Source organism: Octodon degus, unplaced genomic scaffold (assembly GCF_000260255.1).
Source record: "Octodon degus isolate 3935 unplaced genomic scaffold, OctDeg1.0 scaffold00175, whole genome shotgun sequence".
NCBI classification, from domain to species: Eukaryota; Metazoa; Chordata; class Mammalia; order Rodentia; family Octodontidae; genus Octodon; species Octodon degus.
Window position 1 is genome coordinate 1,758,914 of NW_004524751.1, and position 6,217 is coordinate 1,765,130.

Below are 6,217 nucleotides of genomic sequence, written 5' to 3' on the forward strand. Positions count from 1 at the left end.
TTTTCAGAACTGGGGATTGAACTCAGGCCCTTGAGCTTGCCAGGAAAGCACTTATTCCACTAAGCCATCTCCCCGGCCCCACAACTACTTTCTCTTAATTCAATGAATAGAAGATTCACTCTCCTTGCTTAAAAGTACTGCCTTACTGTATGCCTATATATGCTGCAATAGAAACACTAAATTATATGTTTTTCCTCCTTTTGGGGCTCAAAGGGGATGACATTCCTTATCTGCTAACAGAAGAAAGGCCACATAGAAAAAAAATCACAAAACTGCCCAGATAGGTTCCAAAATACAAATTACAATGAAATCCTTCATGAAGTTACTTCCTTAAAGGATTATAGAAAAGCCTCAGATCTATTAAACCATGCTCTCTATCCAAACTATTTAAGATTGTATGCTCATCTGAAGGAAGTGCTTGCAAGTAGCAAAAGTATAAAAGGCCTTTGACCTACGGAGGCTGTGTTATCCAAATCTCCTCTCGCACCCTACTTCACCTTTATTACATTTCCCAAAACACCCAGGTCAAAAGTCTTTTTCATAAACACTGAAATTCTTGGGAAAAGTCGGAGAAATTCTTTATGAATATTCACATATGTGAAGCTGAGTTGTCTCTGTTTGGCTCTTTCTTATGTATCTTTGTGCCAGCCTGACTTCATTATTTTTCCTAACCAAAGTAATTCAGGAACAACCATAGAGTAGGGCACTGTGGTACAATGGCTTCAACTCTGCTCTTTGGAGATCAGGGGTCCCATTGTAATCATTCAATTAATCCAAAATATTTGTTTATGGTATTCACATTTACAGTGCACTAATTAGAGAACCCTGCAAGTGCTTCAAATTGCAGCACCCCAGAAACCACTAATGTGCCAGTTCAGGGCACAAGGTTAGTTTCTGAGTGTTCCTAGAGAATTTGCCTATGCAACCCATAAATGCATTCCAAGATCTTATACTCTGTTGCTCATTAATAAAGTATAGCACCAAGCATATTAGTATTTTTATTTAATTTTTTTTCATTTTCATTGTTTAAATCCCTGCCATTTATTTATTACTCATCTAATAGACCATATTAAACAGCAATTACGGCTAAGAGGCACTGACTTATTGCTTTTTTCCCATGCAGCAAGTAATGGTGAGCTCCAGAGCAAACACCAAATGGAAAAGAAATCACAAATGGAATGACTTTAGCAACTTTATTTTTTCTTATTGATTGGTTTTTAGAAGAAATTCATTGCATTATCAAAATTTATATGTTTAAATAAATATTTGCAATTTATTTGCATAATTGCTATAATAAAGACCAATCTAAAATTATGTTTGTATAATTTGTGCCAGTCATTTGATGAGGTGGTTAGCCTTACCATAATGAAAAGAAAGCTTGAAGATTAGAGAGGATGAGGGAAAGGAAGAGGACAAGGAAGAAGAGGAGGAAGAGGAGGAGGAAGAGGAAGGCTTTGACTTAGCTGCAGTGCTGGCAGTTTATTTATTTGTTTATTTTTAGAGAATCACTCTGTCTAAGTAGGTACTACTAAAACAAGTGGAGGTGTAATCTACTCTGACTGTTTGGGCAGCAGAGAATTCATCTATTCCATCTTAAAGAAGCAATATTATAAAATGTCCTTTTTCAATTAAATAAAAACATTAAAAAAATTATTTAAGTTCTGTGTCATTGAAGAGCCAATGACACGAAAGCTATTCTTCCCCAGTAACATTCGTGCTGATGCTGAATCCTTCTAATGTTGGCAGTTATTTAGAAATGATTGCAAAAGACAAACAGCAGTGTTCCTAGAGAAGGCCAAATTATCCAGAGTTGACAGCTAGATAAGGAAGACCGTGGTTTTAACAAGGCCTTAGAGTATGAAATGAAGGGCTGCTCACCAGGGGGAGGAAAGGGGCATAATTGCTGGCCAGTTACCAAGGTGATTTATTTTGACACTTTAAAGATTCTTTTTGCACACTTCATTAGCCACTCTAAAAATAAAAATAATCATGTGAAAATAAAAGAAAATTGCAGATAAAATTGTGTTTTGGTGAAGGATCATACAATTCATGTGAACAATTATTTTGCATTTTTGAAGCAGGCATATAAATCAACCATTCAAGGGCAAATCATTTTTGTCATGTGTGACTCACTTCAAAATTACAACAAAGATTTCTTTGTTATATTCAGGTACACTGATATAGTTTTGAAATATAAACGACCAACTAAGCAATACTACCTCTTATAAAATTTTTCTCTTCACAACAATCAGTTTATCTCTAATAAATATTTTGGTTAAACATAAGAAACATGAAAACTGTAGTTTTAAATAAAAGAGTATCTTTTTGGAGACATTTCAGAAACTGAACTTTTTACATGAAATGTAAATTATTTTTTCACAAAGACTGCAAGGAATTTTTTTAAAATAGTGTATCTGTTTTTTTTTTCAAATTCTTCATAATTTTAGTAATTGTCAGCATTCAAGTATAATTAGATACTTCCTTGGTAGTTTGAGGATAATCTGTTTTCTTTGAGAAAACCAAACTAACAAAAATCTCATTTTTTGTAACAGTTCCCCTAACAGTTCTACTGCTTATTCCTTGTCTCTTTAGATTGACCATAAGAAAAATCTAATAAACAAATTAATAGATATGGACCAAATATACAATAAAAAATCCGTAAGTATTCATCAGACAATAATATATTTATGAGCAATCTACAGTTAAGAAAATGAAGTGTGGCTTATTTAAATTTTGATTGTTTCCTATGAAGCATTTCCCAACCAAGTGAAATGCACACACACTATAACACGGTGTGAAATAATTTTCCAAATGGCTTCAATGACCTTTCTTTCTTTCATACAGTAAAAACTTCTCTCACCTCCAGACTGCTACCAGGAGTTCTGATTCTTCCAGAGTAATACAGAAGGGGAAAAAGAAACTTGTAAAAAAACTCTTTACTGTTGTGGTAATGTCTCAAGGTACCAAGTGTTCAAAACTGACTCACTCTCATGACATTTTGATAAATTTTGCACTTTCTTTAAACCAGAAAATGTATTTTACTCCCTAGAGGTATGGGTTTTCTCAGTTATCCAATCAAATCAATTCAGTTTCTTAGGAGATTCCATAATTATATCCCTGTAGGAGTCCTTTGGCACTATATAAAGTGCTTCAATCTTAGCTTATCTCACATGGTCTCTCTCTTTTTTCCCTACACTTCTCAATATTTTAATTCAGTAAACTAAGGAGAGAAGGGCAATAACAAAATAGCAACACTTTCTATGTGTACACTTCTACATAAACTAGGAAGTTGTTCTCTAATGGATAACATATATGTAAGCCTCAGAAAATCTCCACTCCATTTCTGTTTGCTTATTCCTTTTTAAATCATGTTTTTTTGGTAATAATGTCGGATCTTGTAACTGAGATCAAATGAATTGTAAAAGCTACAATATTTTTCATCTAACTATTTGTCAAATGATTTTTAGGTGTCTGTTATATGATCATGCTATTTTTGTCCTTGGCTTTGTTAATATGGAATATTACACTTATTGATTTGTGTACATTGATGCATTTATGTATCCTGGGGATGAATCCTCCTTGGTCATGTTACATATTCTCAGTGTGTACAGAACTACTGGTCTCTGTGTGATCCTGTAGGGGACAGTGGAACTTAGTTAATCTTGTTCTAAGCCAAAGAAGTTCTAGTTTAGTATCCACTTCATCCTATAAATAGGAGAGACTGAGGCAGAACCAACTCAGTTTGATCCCTGCCTGGAATGTCTTAGCAATAGGGTCCACCGGGACTGGGTCACCCCTATCTGACCCTGCCTGAGTTTACCCATCCTTTACTCCTTCTCTGCCTTGTTAAATCTTCACAAATATGAAAGAGATGAGAGAAAAAACAGGACTAATTAAAGGAAGTAGAGTCGAGCCATATGCCCATATGCAGACATAAATATCTGTTCCTGGGCTGCGACCTTGTTTCAATGACCCTATATCTTAAACCAGTGGAAAGGGCAGTCTATCATGGTCACCATGGCAACTGGGGAAACTATATAAGAAAAGAGGGAACAAAGAATTGTGCCATGTGTATTCACAATTTGTAAAGGGTGGAAGCATTTAGCAGACAGTGGCAAATAATTAATAAAGACTCTTGTTCTTATGGACTATAATCCAGCTGCAGAAACCCATTGCACTGTGGGGAGAAATGATGGCATGAATGAGAAAAAGAAAAGAGAATAGCTGGGGCTGGTGGTGACCAGTCTGCCTGGTTGGCAAGATGACTCGCAGCACAACAGTAGGGACATTTATTTATATTTCTACAAAGTTAGTATTCTGTGACACAAGGTTGCCTAGTGACTAATAGCTGATATTAAAGACAGAGGCTTTTCTCAGGACTGAGGTAGCTTGACAACTGTGTTAGGCACTGACGCCTAGTCCCACTCTCACACACAGGAACAATTTCCAACTTCTCTGGCTTCAAACATGGTGATTTTCTACATTTTGCCAGTATATTACGGAGAATTTTTGCATCTATGCTTATTAGAGAGATTTTCTGTAGTTTTTTTCTTTGGTTGGGTCCTTGGTCTATTTTTAATATCAGAGTGATACTTACTTCTAGAAACGAGTTTGTGAGTATTGCCTACCTTTCACTTTCATGAAGTACTTTGAGGAACAGTGGCAGTAGATTTTACTAAATATCGTGAAGTCGGCAGTGAATCCATCAGGACCTAGGCTTTTGTTGTTGCTCCTGTTATTGTTAAGTTTTTAATTACTTCTTCAGTTTAGTTAACTGATATTTGGGTATGTAGAAATTTTTGTGTGCAGCTTTGGTAATTCATATATATCTAAGAACTGTCAATTTATTCTGTGTTTTCCATCTTATTAGAATAAAACTCTTCTCAATAGGTTCTGATGAACTTATGTATTTATGCAGGATTTTTGGTGTTTTTACCTTTTTCATTTTTTTACCTTTTTAATTCTTAATGTCATGGATTTTTATCTCTCCTTTTTAAAAATAAGACTGGCTAGGGGAGCTGTCAATTTTGTTTATTATTTCAAAGTATCCCCTTATCAATTCATTGATTCTATTATTTTCTTAGTTTCAATTACATTAGTTTCTTACTGTACTTTATAATTTCTTCCGTCATATGAGCTCTTAGGCTTAAATTGTTCTTCTTGTTGTGGGAGTATGAAGTTCAAAATGAGGTTCTCTGAATTCATTCACTCTTTTCCTAATGTGACAATTTGTCGCTAAAAATTTCCTTCACAAGACTTCTTTCCTTGAATCCTATATGTTCTGGTGTGTTGTATTAACATTTCATTTAATTGTAGAAGCCATCTAACTTCTTCTTTATCTGTGACTCACTGGTTTTTCAAGTTATTTAATTTTTTACATGTTATGTAGTTTTTGTGGTTTCTTTTTTCATTGTTTTCCAATTTCATTGTACTATGGTCCTAAATGCATGGTATGATTTCAATTCTTTTGAAATTACATAAACGTGTTCTATGACCAAATCTATGGTCTGCCTGAGTGAGTGTCCCATGCACATCTGAGAAGGATGTGAATCTGACCTTGTGGAGTGAAATACTCTTTAGACATCTACTAATACAAGAGTAGATGCTTCTCTTTTTCCAGCTTCCTGTCACATGCAGTAATGTTTTCATCCTGTGACTTTCAGTCTATGAATTTTCTTTTTGAGATAAATATGTTTCTTACATACAATGAATTTCTAGATGTTGTTTTTTTGATCCATTTTGCCAGTGTGTTTGTTTTGTTAGGTAAATTGAGGTCACTTACATTGTGGGTTATAACTGACAGGTATCTGCTTTTCTTGTCATATTACTTTTCTGTCCTTGGTTTCTATCTTTCCCTTCCATTTAATTTCTTGCCCTGACTGGTGGCTTTCTTTTTGTTGATGTTCTTAGAACTGTAGTCTTCATTCTGTCCTTCTAAAATATAGCTTCATTCATTTCCCTAAAATTGTGTATAGTGGTCTTTTGTTGTTGTTGTTGTTGTTGTTGTTGTTGTTGTTTGCTTGTTTGTTTTGGCAGTACAAGGGATTGAACTCAGGACCTTGTGCTTGCCTTGAAAATGCTTATTCCACTGAGCTATCTCCCTGGCCCCTAATGTTGTTTTAAATCAGTATCTTTTCAAGATTCATAGAGTCCTTCATTATAATGCCATCTCTTTTCTTTCCCGTTAGTTATTTCTGATGTAATTTTGTCTTAACCT